At 44.7% G+C, this 18,903-nt stretch overlaps 1 protein-coding gene and 1 non-coding gene across 2 annotated transcripts in view; both read left to right on the top strand.

Moving 5' to 3' along the window:
• Positions 1-18,903, top strand: part of LOC137626682 (transmembrane emp24 domain-containing protein 1-like) — a 204,999-nt gene that overhangs the window by 95,625 nt on the left and 90,471 nt on the right. The window lies entirely within an intron of this gene.
• LOC137630154 (5S ribosomal RNA) lies at positions 4,670-4,788 on the top strand. The gene has a single exon (XR_011041680.1). It is a non-coding gene; the product is annotated as a 5S ribosomal RNA (ribosomal RNA).

Genomic DNA, 18,903 nt, shown 5'->3' with positions numbered 1-18,903 from the left:
TAAAAGGGTTGGTTGATGATACAGACGAGGAGGCAAGAGGTTCACTCTGAACAGGAGACTCCCAGAAGCCTGGTACAGGTGGGAGTACTGGTGAAAACTCTGGAGGGGCGGGAGACCTCCAATTCTTGGACTCTCTCCAGTTACAGGAATAGCCAGACCATTGAAATTTGGCTAAGCCGGGGACATAGAAGCGGCACTGGTGGTCAGGGTGGTCATAACCCCAGTGGCAACTTGGCATGTTGGCGACGACACGACGCTCTTCATCGCCGCCACCTGAAGTGTCAGGGACTTCACGTAAGTTGACAGGTCACTGACAATCGAGACGAGGCCCTCCACATCCCGACTAGGGCTCCTCTTAGCCTTTTAACCCTTGGTTGATGACGATGCCATATTTGAAGGTAGGTGTCTCCTGGGTCTGGGCACCAAAAAATAAGTAGTGTTTTGCAGACTGTGGCCAAGTGTAGCACGCAGACTGCCTAGTGTTCGAATGCTGACCACACTCCAATGTTCACTACATAAAAAGATAAAATGGTGAAATACCTAGGAATCTGGGCAAAAAGTAAGCAATCAAAGATGAACTGGGAACTGGACACCACCCCTTGATTTTATACTGGGCAAGAGCACCCAGCTAGAACCATACTTCCTATTATTTTTTTCTTTTGAGTATACCTCTCTCCACAGTACTCTGCGCTGAGTTTTAGATAAATAAAGCCGTATGCTTTCCAGGTATGATTTTTTTCAAGTTAGGATGAAATGTATTCAAAGAGAATTATAAAAAAACAGATTTAATAAGAAAAATTAATCAAATAACCAGGTTGACAATACCCAATAATAAAGGATAATTTCAATTCTCATAACTAAATTTATATTGTAAGGAAAAAACTAGTACAGTATCCCTCTTCACTTCAGTCCCACAATAATTAGGTTGAAAAATGATAGAAAAAAAAAAAAAAGAAACTGCCCACACATTAGGCACTCTCATAACCATTTAACACACTACTCGTGAGTAGAGAATACTTAAAGATGATAACCTACAGTATATGAAAATGCAAGCTTCTGAACAGTATTAAAATATAGTTACACCCAGTTATCCTATAATAGAATAAACAGTGCAGATGATTTTGAATCAGCTTTTAACAGGGCTGCGGGCCAAAGAACAGTGAGCATCTGTTGACTTGAAAACTGTTAACAGTCAATTGTTCCGTAACCGAAATACAAACCACGCTATTTACATTGGGTATTACAGTACTTCGGCGTAGCTGAAATGACGAGCCATTAGATTTTAACGAGGGTTTCCTACCCCGCGCTAGTTAGCAGGGGTAGGAGGAGGGGTAGCTTGCTACCCCTCCCTCCCTCACACACCGGTGAAATGTCTCACTTCACTTTTGGCTCGGACAATGGACAGACGTCTCTGTCTTCGTCCTCGCTTGGCAGCCATTATTTGTTTTGTCTTTACTTAATCACTTACTTTTCTTTTACTCAATATATATGTAAACATTTTTTCGTGTTTATGTATATATTTGAGTATAGATATCAGTAAGTTTCCTTTTCAGAGTTTGTGCTTGTGTGTGTAGTGTACGATATCTCCGTGGAGCCCTCGGCAGTTAGGCCACCACGGTGTAATTTCATGTGTCGTGTTCGAGTTTGACTACGGTCTTTCTCTCTCTCTCTTTTGAGGTCGTTCACCTTTTACTACGTTCCCTTTACTACATCTGAGTAGCTTCCTTCCCGTGTGGGTGGGGTTGCTACGCCGTACGTTTTGTCTCAATTAGTTTATGAATCTCATTGTATTTGTTGATTTTTCAGCTTTTGTAGAACGATTCCTTTCGGGGTTTTCGTTCTTTATTTAGTGTTCATTCATTTTTTAATTACATAGTTACATAATTATAATTGTTATAATTCTGTGTTGGTTACAGCTCTCCTTCCGTGAGTGTAAGTGGTTGTGAGGGCACGTGCCTGTTGTGTAATTCTTGTGTTCTTTTCCCTCGGGATTCCTCTGTGGAGTCTTCCCGGGGGAATGAATGTTAACTAATGATTTTTGTTTTTATTTTTCACAGTTACCGTTCTAGTTCGTTTCTGTAATGTGACAACGGAGTGAGCTGTCTTGTTGAGGTCTGGGGATTCGGCTGTTGCTGCCTCCCCTATAGATCTTCGTCAGGGGCGTGTCTCCTTCTAATGGAAGTACTCCCGTGATGATTGACAGCTCTCCAGTTCATTTTAGAACACTCAGGAGGCTCGCCTCCTTGGGTGGGTAACTTTCCTTCCGAGGGAAGTTTTCCTGTCCAGGCTTGAGTTTTTCCCTTTGGGGGGTTCTCCTCTTGCCCTTTTTCGTGCGACTATGCTCTTGGTGCTGAGCGGTCGCACCTGCAGTTACGCTCAAGGGGCTGGGCAACTGCAGGAGCCCCTCTTCGGAGGATTGCTCTTTTTAGGTCACTGGCTGACCCGTCTTTTCTACGAAGTGTTTCTCTTTCGTTCGCAAGGGAGTACACTCATAGTGACTCCTCTTCGGAGGACTCTTCTGCTGTTGTTGCTGTTGGCCGCCTTCGCCGTAAGGCTCACCGTCCGCTAAGTCGTAAGGGCCTCCCGTCTCCCTATAAGGGTGCTAAGAGGCGCCTTTTTTTAATCTTCTCCGTATGCAGCCTGCAGCTCCTACCTCATTAGATCTCTTTGGGGATCGATCTCCAACGCCTTCCTGACCTTCCGCCCCTGGTGCAGATGGACAGCAGTCTGACCTCGTCATCCGACGGGCAACGGTCCCTTCGGGGCAAAGGGTTGCCTCCCACGGTGTGCTTCCCTTGCGTGTCAGGGTTCCCCTGCGTGCCCCCTGCAGTGTTAGCGCACAGGCGCTCTCCTGCTCGTCAGCGTTCTCCTGATCGCTAGCGCTCTCCTGTTCGTCAGCGCTCTCCTGATGATCATCGCCCCACTGCTCGCCAACGCTCTCCTGAGGACTCCGAACATCTTGCTATTCCTGTTGTGCGCCCTGCGCGCCATCGGTCTCCTGAGCTCTCTAGATCTCCTGCCCGTCAGAGCGCACCTGCGCTTCCAGTTCCTGATACGCGCCCACGTTCGCCCGCGCGACCTAGAACTTCGGTTCAGGTCTTGGACAAGGACTCTTCTTCTCCTCGACCTCGCGATCCGGCTCGTCAGCCCGCTCCAGCGCAGCAACGCTTGCGGTCGCCTATGCGTGCTTCTAAGCTACTGTACGCACAGGATTCCACGCGTCGCCCTTCTGCTCGCCAGCGACCACAGACGCGTCAACATTCGCCTGCTCATCAGCGATCTCCTGCGCGTCAACGATCGGCATCGATCTTCCACGCGTTACAGGTCCCCTGGACACCATCAGTAGCGATCTAGCGCTCGCCTACTGTGGACCACGATCTCCGGTAGCTGAGTCTTGCCGTAGATCTTCCTTCTGTTCGCCTGCGCTCACCTTTACTTCTGTCCTTCTGTGCGCCAGCTTTCTTCAATCGCCAACGCACATCTGCGCGCCCTTTCCTGCCACGCACCAATGGGCGCCAACGGTTTTCCCTGACCGTCCAGGATCGCCTGATTGACAGCTCGCATCAGCGCTCACTTTCCTGATGCACCTGCGCGCCTTCTGATTAGCGCGATGCGCGCTAACCATCCCTAGTCTCTTACGCGTCAGCGATCTCCTACGCGCCCGCGCGATTCTTCGCCTGCGCGCTAGCGTTTTGTTAACGCACCACCGCTCGCCAACGCGCCGTCGCTTGCCAACGCGCCTTCACTCGCCTACAGGCCATTGCTCGCCAAGACGCGCCATCGCTCGTCAACGCGCCATCGGCCGCCTACGCGCCATCGGTCTCCCGACCGCCTGTGCTCGCCCGCACGCCCACGTGACCTGCGCGACCACACACTCACGTGCCCACGCGCCCGCGCAACTACACGCATGCGCGCCCGCGTGATTACGCGCATGCGCACCCGCGCCCGCGCGCGAACCAGCGGTATTCCATCGCGCGAACTAACGGTGTTCCATCGCGCGAACCGACGGTGTTCCATCGCGCAAACCGACGGTATTCCATCGCGCGAACTGACGGTGTTCCATCGTGCGAACCGACGGTTTTCCATCGCACAAACCGACGGTGTTCTATCGCGCGAGCGCCGGCTCGATTCCTGCAGTAGCCATTGCTTGCCTACGGGTCATCGCTCGCCTGTGAACTATCGGATTCCGACCACCAGCTTTCGCCCTTCCTACCACGCTCGCCCACCTTCTGCCCTCCCTCACGCACTTTCGTCTGCGCTCCTGCGTACGGGCGCTTCCACGTTCGGCCATGCGCGAACCATTGATTTACCATCGCGCGAGCGCCAGGGCGATTGCGCGCAATTCCCGTGAGCGCCAGGGCGATTGCGACCGCGATTCCCGTCGGGGTTTCGCAACACGGCCAGCCTGGCGAGTTTTCTGGAACGCGTATTTCCAGAACACGGTCTTCACCCCGTAAACGCAGAGCATGGCACGTGCAAGAGCAGGAAGAATCTTCAGGGAGGTCTGAGCAACATTCTTCTTTCCAGAACCTGGGTAGGCTCGGGTTCGACCTTCTCCGACACCGGGACAAGCTTCCGGGTCTTTACCAAGAGTGAGGGATCATGGTAATTTGCTAGGAGCCTTCTCTACTTCTGCCTCAACATCTGGAGTATCTAGCCATGATATTGAGTCAACGGCCATACCACGTTGAAAACACCGCTTCTCGTCCGGTCAGCGAAGTTAAGCAACGTTGGGTCTGGTCAGTACTTGGATGGGTGACCGCCTGGGAACACCAGATGCTGTTGACTCCTCCTCCAAGCCTTCCCTTCAGTTGACTGTGGCAAGGCTGAGGAGAGTCACAGTACCTGTTCTCAGTCAAGGAGAGCTTTCAGCCCTATCTTGGAACGTTTCCTGGGTCTCTTTTCCTCATTGACCCGTCTAGTTCCAAACGGTCGCCTCAGGATAAGTTCCCTGTGAGGCGGCCCAAGTTCCGGTGGTATCCAAGCAACGATTAACCGGACTTTCTGGTCCCTATGGGACCAGCGGAACGTTTAGACCGGCAATGGGTTGACCTATGGAACCTCTTGCATGGGAGTGGATTTTCTCGTCCTTTCCCCACATTTGATGCTGTTCTCGGACTCGTCAAAGAAAATGGGGGGGGGGGGGGCATGCTCCGGTTCAGGCCTATGGTCAGGACCTGAGGGGTACCTCCCCATCATTCAGGCAGGCTTAGGGGCCGTAGTCTGGCCCCTCTACAGATCCTACAGATCCTGCCGAGTCGCTCCGTGTGCGACGACTTCATGGTACTGGCGTATTCCAACCAGCAGAGAGGCGCATTTTCATACTTTCGCATCTTGTAGTAGAGATACTGAGATGGTCCGAGGTCCTCTCAATACCACTATCGGCTCGCTCATTCCGGGCAGAGGAATGTTCTCTCCGACTATCTGAGCAGAGCCTCACAGATAGAGAGTACCTGGGGGTCTTTGGCCTATAGTAACCAGCAAGTCCTGGCCTGGGGGACCTGATCACGACAGCCTGGAACTTCAAGCTTCCGCTGTTCTTCCCCCCAGTCTCAGACCCCAAGACTCTTTGGCAAGATGCTTTCCGGTGACGGTGGGACAACATCGACGCCTGCGTCTGCCCACCATTGTTGTCTGTTGAGAATGGGTCTCAACAAGACCAGGTTGTCTGTCAACCTTTCGATGGCCCTGAGAGCTCCGCTGTGACTTACGCAGAACGGTTTCCAGACCCTCTGCTTCCTCTGACGGAACTCCCGGGAGAGCTTCTTCCACGACACAGGCTACTCAAACAACCACACTACAACATCTTTCACGAGCCGTTGCATTGCTTCGGCTTCACGCCTGGAGACACTACGCCGCCCCCTCAAGAAGAGACAACCCGGTACAGTTGTGGAACGAAGGTCGCGTCACCTGCGATAGTCATCTGCAGGGGTCTACCAGGCGAAATGGAGAGTCTTCTGTGGTTGGTGTCGTGGGAGAGATACCTCTTCCCTTGAGGCCTTTTCTCCAGCAATAACGGAGTTATTGCGTTTCGGCGGGAGGAAACTCTTTTCCGCTCTCGGCAGTGAAGCCTATCGCTCAGCCTTTCCCTGGCCTGCAGGCTGAAAGGAATAGACTTTTTCCTTCCCGCTGGACCTTTCTTCGCTCATGCGAAGCTGCGAACGTCCCTGCCCCCAGTCGGAGTGAGACCTCCTCCATGGAGCATGGTTCGGACTCTTTAGTCCCTTAAGAGATCTTCTCAAGAACCAGTACGTCAGGCCTCTGATCGTATTCCGTCTTGGGGGACGGTGCTCCTGCTCACTCTGGCCTCGGCCAGTGTGTAAGCAGTCTTCATGGTCTCGTACGACTCTGCCCTTTCAAGAGAATAGGAGAAGGCAACATTCAGGTTTGCTCCTGAGTTGTTTTCTAGACTCAGAATCTTGGAGTCCCGGACCTTCGGTTCGACGACTCCAAGATTTTGAGTCTCCGTTCTGTATCAGATGACCCAAACCTTCTCCTTCTTGCCAGTAAAGGAATCGAGGGGTTATCTTTGAGAACAGCTGCAGTTTGTCTTCACGTGCAGGCCGGTTTGGGAGCACAGGGAGGACACAAGGGAGAGTCACCAGTATACCTCTTCAGCTCGGACTCAAGGGCATTCATCTCGACCTGAATCCAGACCCTCCCCTGTCATGTCGGATACATCGCAACGTCCCTCGCCTTCGAGTAGAACTACTCTGTGACGCAGGTGCTACAAGCTGGAGTCTGGAAGCGTCTAATGACCTTCGCAGCCCGCTTCCTGCAGGACGTGACCCACAGGAGTATCGATACGTTTCTATCGCTCTGTGGTGGCTACACAACAGCTGGTCTAACCTCAGGCTCCTTTTTGGACAGGTAGCAGAAGGTTGAGGACATTGTTATCAGGTTTTAGTCTGCATGAACGAAAGAAGTATGTCTGGCCCTTACTTCTTTCTTCATCGTCCCCTCTACTGGGGAAGCAGCATCCTGGTCTCTGCATAGCTGACCTCAAACCTCTGCAGGTAAACCATGCTTCCTTGTGTTCCGAGTATTGAGTCAATACTGTTGCGTCCCCCATACCCTGACGAGGTGGTATTGGGAACGTCCTAACCCAGAGTTCCTTCTGGAACTCCAGGTCAACTGCCTAGGACGGGTCACACTTTCTTCCTTCACACACAAGCTTATGTAGGCCACACGTTTCCTTGCGGAGCAAGTAACTTGTGAGGTGCAGGGACTCCTTTTCTCGAGTGCGACTCACTCGGATTCTGAGTCCCCGGGTAAAGCCAAAGCCAGTATGGCTGGGGACTTTCCACCCTTCCTAAGGGGTAAGTCACCCAATGTAAATAGCGTGGTTTGTATTTCGGTTACGGAACAAATGACAAATTCGGAGATAATTTGTATTTTTCCTAACCATACAAACCTTAGTTATTTAAACATATTTGTCCGCCTGCCCTTTCCCCCAAGTCAAGTCCTACCTCTAAGTGAAGTGAGACATTTCACCGGTGTGTGAGGAAGGGAGGGGTAGCAAGCTACCCCTCCCCCTACCCCTGCTAACTAGCGCGGGGTAGGAAACCCTCGTTAAAATCTAATGGCTCGTCATTTCAGCTACGCCGAAAGTAATACCCAATGTAAATAGCTAAGGTTTGTATGGTTAGGAAAAATACAAATTATCTCCGAATTTGTCATATTTCTCCTAAACTCATCAAGGAATTATTTACATCTTTGTAGGCCTCTTTATCCTGAACTTGTTGTTGTTCAGCAATTAACCTATTTACAATACTATTCTGCAATATGCTACTAAGAAGGGACAAAATTGTTGTCATCTGGTGTCTTAGAATAGATGGGCAGAAATCGAAGTCAAATGGTGAATGCAAAATTGTTCCAGGACTGTTTCAATCAGAAAGGATAGCACTCCACTATGGGCTATTTTCTACCCTTATCAAGTGAGGATATCCTGTTGGGATCATTAGCTCCACTATGCCCAGCTTTGAATAAATAATCATATTCATTGTCCCTGTTCACAAATTTTTCTACAAGCAAAAATGACCACTGTACAAATCTGGTAATAGGTAACAAACGTATCGGTATGAAAGTTTTCGCAGCAGACACTCATTAGCAGAACATTTGAATTCTCAACTTTGACAAGTCAATGTTTAGTCCATTCCGATCGACCAGAACCAAGATGTCTGAAATACAGCAGGATCAGAACGGAGATGTTCCAATCATTATATCTCTACTTGACTCCCTTCTGTGTGTAAGGTATTTTTGCAGTTACCTGTTAAGAGAAACAATAACAGATTAAGACCTGTTGGGGTGGGGGGGGGGGTGACCTTGAGGCTTAACAAAAAATGGGGTAACAAATAAATAAAATTGACAATTTTGAAAGTAATATGTATTTGATCCCACACTGATAGAACCCCTCATTCTTTGCTGTAGGAGATATTCTAGCACGAGTTGGAAAATACCCCATTTTTGGGCTTGGGCCATGTCGTCCTGATGGAAGGTTCCTTTAGGTAGCTTTCTAAGGGATATTTGCTACAGTGATACTCCCAGAGAATTAAACGGAAGGTCTCCAGGATTCTAACTCCTGGCGCGAGTACACAGTATAGGATATCGCATAAAATCAGGGGACATACTAGATACGACACATAGCAATCTTCACCCCGGATAGATTAACTCTTTGATGTAAGCGGGAAGAGTGGCAAAAGAAGGGGGTGCCGTTCTAGGTACCCGGTGGACCTCCATTCTTACTACTACCGCGACGCCATTCCTTTTCTTGTAGCGCTCTAAGCGAGTTGTGCGCCCACGTTAACCCGGTGTTTTTGAATATTCATCATGCAATCTCCAGCATCTTCATCCTTTGGAAAGTTGAGTAATATTTCTTTCCTGTGTATAATTTTAGGCTCCCGTTTCACAGTTAAATTTCAATAATTTAAGTGTGTTTGGTTGAGTGTTGCCAAGAACCGGAGGCAGCCATTTTACGACTGCAGTCGCCCGTTACAATTGGATTTTATTTAGTTAGTAGGGCGACATTCCCCGGTATTAAGCTATAATGTTAGCTATTTAGGCAAATTATACAAGTGGTGATTTTGCATACATGAATATTATTCCTCTTCTATTATGTGACTTTACCTTTCGTATGCGGCGGGAACCCCGGTGGTACTACCTACCTTGGCCGCGATCCTACCAGAGCTAGGCTACTGTCGCTCATATATCCGTTAGTAAAGTAATTCCCCACGTTTAGCCTCAGCCTATCGTTATCTCTCGATTCGGATGAGAATTTACATTCTCTATAATCTATAGATAAATTACGATATTCATTCTCTCTTAGAGAAAAGAGGCCAAACCCTTTCTTTCTCCCTGAGTGCCGCCGCCGCTACAGGCGGCAACCACTGTCTTTCTTCATTGCCGTCAAGTAGAACAAAGTTTTTGTTGCCTCCGGCTTTGATTTAGATAGTGACTAACTATTCTCAAATGTTGGATCTTCGGAATCCAGGGGGATCCAATGCTTGGGGTAGGACTCTCGGCATTTGGCCGGAAGCCTGTCATTACAGATATGGGGAGGATGATTCCATAGTTTCTTGGTCTCAGTCCTAACAGGCGGGTTCAGCTTACACCTGTGCCTCTATATCTGTTTTGATGCTATCCTTCGGGTAGGGTATGGAGTGGACCATCTGGGAAGTATACTCTCATTGTGCCGATAGCGGAGAGTGCAAATTTCCTTTCTGACATGTGATGGCCTAATATTCTCGAGCAGGTACATCAAACTAACCCTTTTCTCTCTCTCTCGTCTAATGGATTCTTTAAGTAACGAATCCCCACCCCTTGGATACGCTGACTCTCCCCCGGCACTATTGACGACCTCTGCTAATTCAATTAAGGAAAATTCTGTTGACGACCTAGAAACAAAACAGGACCCCTCTACTAATGTTTTAAAACCAATTAAGTCGGGTAACAAAGGGAAACTTCGAATCCTTCTTGTTACCCAAATTCCAATAAATACTGATTATGATATGCTATATAAAGCATTTAGATGCTATGGAGTGATAAAAGAAATTAGAATGAAACTTGAAAGTTAAAAATGCATTCATGGATGGATATCTTATAATAATCATGAAGAAGCATTCAATGCAATATGTAACATCAATAATATCAAAATTAATAACTTATCAATAATATCAAAATTAATAACTTGAATGGCATGGGTGCCCTATGTGATAAGATACCAAACAATTTAGATGTATATAGACCTGCTGACTGGTTTGAGAAAGATATCGATATAACTATACTCCCCCAAAGAAAGCCAAAACCACCAATGTGGCTTGTTGCTGAGCCTAAAGGGAATAATGGGAATTATTTTAAAATTAGCAAACTAATTCAGAAAAAGGTAGGAATCATTGCACCAGGTGATATATCTCGCTTTTGGAAAAATAGCTTCCTAATCCATGCAAAATCATACACGCAATCAGTAATACTGTCTAACCTTAAGACAAGCAGTGATGAGGATATGTTAGATGTCAAACTCCACCTAAATTTTAGTTACAGAAGGGGAGTAGTCTTCAATAAAGATCTGTATGAATTTACAGAAGAGGAAATACTAGCCATGTGCCCATTAACAGTGTGGAAAGTGCATAAGATTCCTGGGACGTCAATGATTATCCTTACTTTCCAGGATGCCGATGTGCCTTTCCACATCGATATTGAAAATGAAAGAATTAAAGTTCGACCTTTCAAACAAAAGCCCTTACAATGTTTCAAGTGTTTCAAATTTGGACATCCTTCTAAAGTTTGTAAAAATGAAAAAATGTGAAGCATCTGTTCCAGACCTTATCATGGAGACTACACTTGAGCCCAGCTGTTTGAACTGCAATTCAAACCATAAATCCACTGACAGGAGCTGCGAGATTTATAAGTTTGAAGAAGCAGCCCTCAACAAATCCAGTGTAGAACACATAAGTGTAGGACATGCCAAAAGACTACTGAAAAAACTAAACAGCTATGCAAAGGCACTGAGATCAAGAGAAAATATACCACAGGAGACATCAAACCCACATAGTGCTGCCAGTAATTCCAGGAAAAGAAATACATTATCTAATGATAGTAAACTTTTGCGTGACAAGGTAAGCATATTGCCTTCCAAGGCTTTGCCATGTGTTTTGAAACTGCGGCACTGCCCACTTCTATACAAACTTCATCCCCCATTACCAGCAATAGTACTAACATCTCTCAGGCCATGTCCTTGCCTGATTTGATGGAGGTTCCACCCAAAACAAAGTTACCAGGTGCACCTGTGGTAGGGCAGGTGCAAAAACCTGGTAGATCCTCAACACCTATAAATGGGAAGAGAGAGAGACTTCCATCTCTCTCACCCCCTTCCATAAGAAATATTAAGAGTTATGATATCAAATAAATATGATGTTTTGTCTGTTGATGTCTCTGATCAACTAGAAGACAATTTAAATAAATCAGAAATTCAAGTTAAGGTCCACCATCCCCCTCAACAATTGGATCAGAAGGACAACAAGAAAAGCACAATCAAAAAACCATATTTATCAAGACCCTCTCTAATAAAACCACCGGGAAATAGTATTAGATTAAAAATTGCCAATGGGAAGACTTCATCTAAAAGTTCTTCCAAAAAATAAACCATAGTTTTTTCCTCCATTTTGCAATGGAATTGTCAGGGTTTAAGGGCCAAATATGAAGAACTTGAGCTCTTAGTTTACGAGCATTCCCCCATAATCGTAAGTCTACAGGAGAGCAAGCTTAATGCTAATACCCCTTGTCCTCGCGAGTATATTAGCTGTAGGACACCTTATGATCCCGGAGTAGGGAGCCATGGCGGAAGTCTCATATACGTTCGTCGAGATGTTCCCCAAATACCTTTATCTGTCCGTACACCTCTGCAGGCAGTGGTTGTACAGATTGATATAGGGAGAAAATATACAATCTGTTCGCTGTACTTGCCTCCAAATGATAACATATCGTATGAAGATGTAGTACAGGTGATCCAACAGCTCCCTCAACCTTTTCTTTTACTTGGAGATTTGAATGGTAGACATCCTTTGTGGGGTGATGTTTTAGCAAACACCAGGGGCAATATTATATCATCAATTGTGGAAAACGAGGATGTCGGACTCCTTAATACAGGAGAGCCAACACAATTCCATGTTCAGATGGGTACCTTGTCATGCATCGACCTTTCAATTGCAAGCTCTAATTGTCTCCTTGATTTCGATTGGAGGACATTGAATGATTGGCATACTAGTGATCATGCACCAATCATTATAAGCACCAACAATGGTCCACCTTTACAAAGATCTCCACGATGGAATCTTGATAAGGCGGACTGGGATAGATTTCGTGAGCTAAGTGAAATTGAAGGAAATGCAGAACAGTGTGAAAATATTGATGATGCCATAGACTTACTGAATGGAACCCGTCATACAGCAGGAGTTAATTCAATTCCCAAACCAACAGGGTTATTCAAATGACGACCAGTCCCCTGGTGGTCTTCAGAACTAACTGCCCTGCACAGAGCCACAAGAAGGTCTTTAACTCGACTGCGCAGACACCGCACTGAGGGCAATTTGATTATATACAAGAAATGTATAGCACAGTTCCGTCGTGCCATGAAGGAAGCTAGGCGCCATTCATGGGTGTCTTTTGTTTCCTCCATTAACAGTAGAACACCACCATCTGCTGTGTGGAGGAAAATAAAAAAGATTGCCAGCAAATTTACCCCGAACCCACCACCAGTGTTGAAAGTGAACGGTCAGTATGTGACTGAAGCAAATGATGTCAGCAATGCCCTGTTTAAACATTTTTCAAATGTTACCAGCAAGTGTGAAGGAGCTCCTGGTCACTAGTCTAAGAGCAACGAGGAAAAGAAAATTTTAAATTTTGCAACAGGAAGGGAAGAGTTGTATAATTCTCCTTTTACTGAAAAAGAATATGATTCCGCTCTTACAAATTGTAACAATACAGCCCCTGGACCCGATGGAATTCCATATGCAATGATTAAACATGTACATTTTAATACAAAGTTATTTATTTTAAGCATTATTAATAGAATGTGGCGTGATCATAGTTATCCAAGTGTTTGGGAACTAGCCATTATTTTAGCCTTTTTAAAACCCGGTAAGGACAAGTTTTTAGCAGCAAACTACCGACCTATTGCATTGACATCTTGTTCATGTAAAATCATGGAGAAGATGGTCAATGCAAGACTGATTTGGTACCTTGAAAAGAAGAGTATTTTATTAACGATTCAATGTAGATTCAGAAAAATGCACTCAACGACTGATGTGGTGATACGACTTGAATCCTCTATTTGTGAAGCGTTCGCTTCCAAACAGCGTCATGTGACAGTCTTTTTTGACCTTGAAAAGGCCTATGATACCAATTGGAGATATGGTATACTTAAAACAATTCATGAATTGGGATTGAGAGGAGAGCTTCCACTATTTATTCAGGCATTTCTTTCACATAGAGTTTTTCAAGTGAGAGTTGGGGAAACTCTATCAGAGAGTAAGTACCTGGAAGAAGGAGTTCCTCAGGGTAGTGTGCTGAGTGTGACCCTTTTTGCACTAGAAATTAATGGGATATCTTCAGCCATTCCCTGGGATGTTCTCTCAACATTATTTGTGGATGATCTCTCCATATTTGCTGGAGCTAGAATGGCAATGGTTGAGAGAAAACTACAACTCTCAATTGACAAAATTATCCAGTGGGCCGATATGAATGGATTTAAGATCTCGACAAGTAAAACTACTACCGTACATTTCTGTCGTATCCGGGGAGCACGTACAGACCCGGATATATACAGTGGTACCTCTACATACGAATTTAATTCGTTCCACAACCAACTTCGGATGTTGAAAATGTTCGGATGTAGAAACGAATTTTCCCATAAGAATACATGGTAATTCATTTAATTCGTTCCTCAGCCTAAAAACCCATAATAAATCCTTAATTAATGGCTACACATAATTACACATAACAATAACATAACTGCATAATATGAAAGAAGCATGTAAAAAAGATAATTATAAAGAAATGATAAATAAAAAATGTGTTTTATTGCCACTTTACCTTAGAGACAGGCCAACACAGGTGTAGGATTTGCTACGCCAGGAGAAGACGGATGATCGGCGAGAAGGTAAACATGGTGTTAACATGTTCTTTAAATAAATACTCTCTCTCTCTCTCTCTCTCTCTCTCTCTCTCTCTCTCTCTCTCTCTCTCTCTCTCTCTCTCTCTCTCTCTCTTGTTCTTCTTCACTGTTAGTGTTAGAGACGTCTATTAATTTTTTCTGAGAGAGAGAGAGAGAGAGAGAGATTAAACAAAAATGAGATATTAAACAAAAATGTGTGTACATATGATTTTTAACAGCGTTAACGAGTTGAAAGACAGTTAAATGTAACTAAAGATAAACAATATCAGCGAATCTGAATTCCTTTATTAACTAAAACAAATATTGATACAAACACACTCGTGTGCGTATGCGGAAACACACACACACACACGAGGAGACACGATCGGCGAGGAGGTAGAGATGGTGACTGCGATAACATACCGTAACTTACACTACGGAAATTTTAATCTAACTTAGCTTATTTATTTTTTTTATTTTTATATTTCATATTTTTTAATATTTTTTTTCTTTTTATTTTTTATTTTCATCACTTTCAGTGACGAGTATGTTATCACAGTCACCATCTCTACCTCCTCCCCGACCGTCTCTCTTACTGCGTAGCAATTTTTGCACCTGTGTGTGTGTTTGTTTCAATATTTGTTTTAGTTAATAAAGAAATTCATATTAGCTGTTATTACTTTCTTAGTTACATTTAATTGTTTTTCAACTCGTTGACGCTGTTAAAAATCATATGTACTCTAAACACATTTTTGTTTAATCTCTCTCTCTCTCTCTCTCTCTCTCTCTCTCTCTCTCTCTCTCTCTCTCTCTCTCTCTCTCTCGGAAAAAAATAATAGACGTATCTAACACTATAACAGCGAAGAAGAAGAGAGAGAGAGAGAGAGATATTTTATTTAAAGAACATGTTAATGCTATGTTTAGAGAGAAACAGAAAAAGAGAGAAGTCTTATTTAAATGAGCTTGTTAATGCTATCATGGTTTTCTTTGCTTCACTTTTTTCTTTCTTTCTGTTCATCACGCTGGCCCTTCTCACAAATGATCGTTGCCAACAATCTCTTTGTCCTTTATCCCTATCAACAAAAGGCATTCTATCTCTTCCAGGGTATTGCTAAGATGTCTTGTAATAATGGTGATCCCCTTCGATGGTTATTTGCTTTAATGGCTGCCTTCAGCTTGATGATCCTCGAGATCATAGGCCTATTCCGGCCATATTGTTTAGCAATACAGTATCACTCACATGCACACTGCTCTCATGTTTTTCTATAATTTCTTGCTTCAATTCTAATGAAAGAATTGCCTTCTTCCTGTACTGAAACTTAGCTTCTTAGGCACTATGATTATAGGTAAAATCAAAAAGGAAATGTGAGAAAAGGAAGAAAATAAGCACTGTTAATAACAGACCAAACAGAGGACAACCACACGATACACACAAGAATAGAGAACTGAGCACTTGACGCTCAATGGCGTAATGTTTACTTCGTGTGTCGAAATAAAATTCGGGTGTAGAGTCAAAAATTTGCTCGAATTTTACTTCGGATGTTGGAAAATTCGGATGTAGATACGTTCGTGTGTAGAGGTTCTACTGTACATTAAAGGTCAACGTATCCCATGTGTAGGGGAAGTTAAATTTTTAGGTTTGATATTTGATTGTAGACTTACATGGGTTTCTCACCTAAAAGCGTTGAAAGCTAAATGTGTTGAGGCTCTGAACCTTTTAAAAGTATTGTCCCATACATCATGGGGGGCAGACCGCAATACTATTTTAACATTATACAAGGCCTTGATCTTTTCCAAAATTAGTTATGGATGTGAAATACACTCCTCAGCCACCCCAAGCCGATTAAAGATATTAGATTCAATACATCATGCTGGTATTAATTGTCCACAGGAGCATTTAGAACCTCACCTATCCCAAGTCTCCTTGTTGATGCTGGAGAGTTGCCTCTGGACCTTTACCGAATGTCTTCCATTATTCGGTATTGGTGTAGATTGCAAAGACTCCCTTATTCTTTAGCCTTTCAGACTGCAAGCCTTGTAAGGAACACAACATACTTTGAGTTGCACCCAAAATCTTCTCAACCCTATGGCTTTCGGGTGAAACAATTATTAAACAGTCTAGATATAATTAGAAGTAAGGTACTTCCATTCAAGGTATCATCAACGCCTCTATAGAAATTACCAGAGATATCTTTTTGTAAATACTTTATTGGAGTTAAGAAGAATATGACAGACCTAGAAGCCAGGTCTCTTTTTATGGAACATGTTGAAGAACATAGAGGATCAACTTTTATATATACTGATCGCTCCAAATCTGATGCTGGTGTTGGATTTGGACTACATAGTAATGGTTTTAATTGTAGAGGTGCACTTCCTCTAACAGCTTCCATATTTACTGCCAAACTGTATTGAATATTAACTGCTATTGAGAAAATAGCATTGGAGGAGGGTAATTTTACAATTTTTAGTGATGCAAGGAATGTCCTTCAAGCTATAGAAGTTTTTAATTCTAATAACCATCTAGTTTTAAAGATTTCAGAATAGCTTTTTATTATTGGACGGAGAGGTATAACAGTTCAATTTTGTTGGGTTCCAGCACATGTAGGTGTGTCTTGGAATGAGAAGGAAGATTCACTGGCAAAGAATGCGGCATCCGAGTTGCTGCCAAGAAGGTATTCCATTCCCTGTAATGATATCCTACCTAACATCAAGAAATTGCTTTGCAATAAATGGCAACAGGAACTGGGATAGCCTAGATGGCAATAAAATGAGAGGTAATAAATGTCATATTTCCATGGAGGTATAACATGATGCCCCCAAAAATGGGAGAAGTCTCTTTGTAGTCTCCGTATTGGTCACACTTGGTTGACACACGAGTTTCTGCTGAAGGGCCAACACCAACCGTATTGTGACGACTGTTTAGTACCTCTAACAGTGAGGCATTTGTTGACCGAATGCCCCAATTACAATAACTTAAGGAATAGATATTTGAGGCTCGAGGTGAGGGTGGCAGGTTCATCCTTGCCAAGATTCTTGGACATGATGTGTCCTACTATGCAAGTGGCATTTTTAGATTTATTTCAGAAGCAGGTCTTTTGAAAACTCTTTAACTTTTATGATTTTAATTGAATATTCTTTCTTTTTTTGTATACATGAACTAAATGATATCGGCATCAATGACCTTAGATGTCAGGATGCCTGAAAACTTTAGATCAATCAATCAATCTCCTTATCAGGGAAACTAAATATTATTACTGACGGAGGTCTCAGCAATGGCCTGGGAGAGGAAACACAGATATGTGTCTTTTCTACTTCCTTTCAAGCTTACTATCCTAAGCTATTATAAACAATAGTGATTACTATTGTTAATAAAAATGTATGTTTTCAATATTAAACTTACCCGATAATCATGTAGCTGTCAACTCCGTTGCCCGACAGAATTCTATGGAGGGATACGCCAGCTATCACAATACTAGAAGGGGGTGTACTTACCAGCGCCACCTGTGGCCAGGTACTATAGTACTTCTTGTTGACACCTCCTCAATTTTTCCTCTGTCGTGCTTCCGGCAAGACGTTCTGGGATACGCTTATGATCTTCGAGTATTTTCACGGCTAATTGGTGAAGTATTCTCTCAGATTTCGGCTGTCGCTTTACTGGAAACCTTCTTATATTAGCTAGATAGCTTTTATATAGTCCTGATTAACGGTTAACGATCTTTTGCTTGATTTTGGAACCCCCTTTGGCTAACTCTTTGGATTCAAGATGTCTGACATTTCGCAAGCCCCCTCCCATAGACGATGTAGGTCTTGCAATAGGCGTATTCCGAAGGCCTCGGTAGATCCTCACACCGCTTGTTCTGACTGTAGGGACAGGCCCTGTCAGTTAGAAAATCGATGTGAGGAATGCGCCGGACTTTCGGAACTGGAATTTGTCCGTCTTTTGAAATATTCAACTAAGTTAGAGAGAGGTAGAGTTAGGAGGAGTTCTTCTCACTCTTCACTTTTTTCCTCACCTCATGATCCCCTACCTTTTCCTACCCCTGTAGTGGCTACCCCCGAACCTACTGTTTGCCCTCCGCCTGATATGTCTGTTGTTTTGCGTGCTATTCAGGCCTTAGGCGATAAAGTAGAGTCAGTGGTAAGTGATCATAAGTCTCTGATGGCCGAAGTCAAGGAACTTAAGGTCAAGAGTGCAGTGGGTGGAATTAGTGCCAGTGCTGTGACGAGTGCTAGTGTCAGTGCAGTGCCAAGTGCTAGTGTCAGTGCCAGTGTGGTGCGTGAGGATACTTCTGTGCGAGCCAGTCGTCCTCCCAGTCCGGGACCTCTTGCAAGCTCCCAAGCCCAGGGGAGAAGCAATGTCGAAGGGCATAAGGGTTCGGCAGGCCTTGTTAGGCGCACAGAAGTATCCTCGGTGGTTGCGGGCGTGTCTTCCAAAGACCGTCACTCCTACCTGCAGACGATTGAGCCCGTCTTTTTCTCGTCCGCTGATCAACTGTCAGGGAAGAAACGTTGGTCTCAGGTCTCGAGACCACTTAAACGCAGAGTCCAGTCCGCGAGTGCTCAGCCAGGTTGCAGTCATTGGCTCAGCTCTGACTCGCCGCAGTCATCTGTCGACTGCACTCCGCCCAAGAGGAGTAAGGTTCTGCCACAACAGAGCTCGACTGTTAAGGCTTTACCTCAGCCTACTGTAGTTTCTGCCGACCCCAAGTGGACTCTACTACAGTCCATGCAAGCACAGCTTTCGGACTTGATGC

Source organism: Palaemon carinicauda, chromosome 2 (genome assembly GCF_036898095.1).
Source record: "Palaemon carinicauda isolate YSFRI2023 chromosome 2, ASM3689809v2, whole genome shotgun sequence".
NCBI classification, from domain to species: Eukaryota; Metazoa; Arthropoda; class Malacostraca; order Decapoda; family Palaemonidae; genus Palaemon; species Palaemon carinicauda.
Note: the sequence above shows the minus strand (reverse complement) of the source record. Positions and strands in the feature narration are given on the sequence as shown.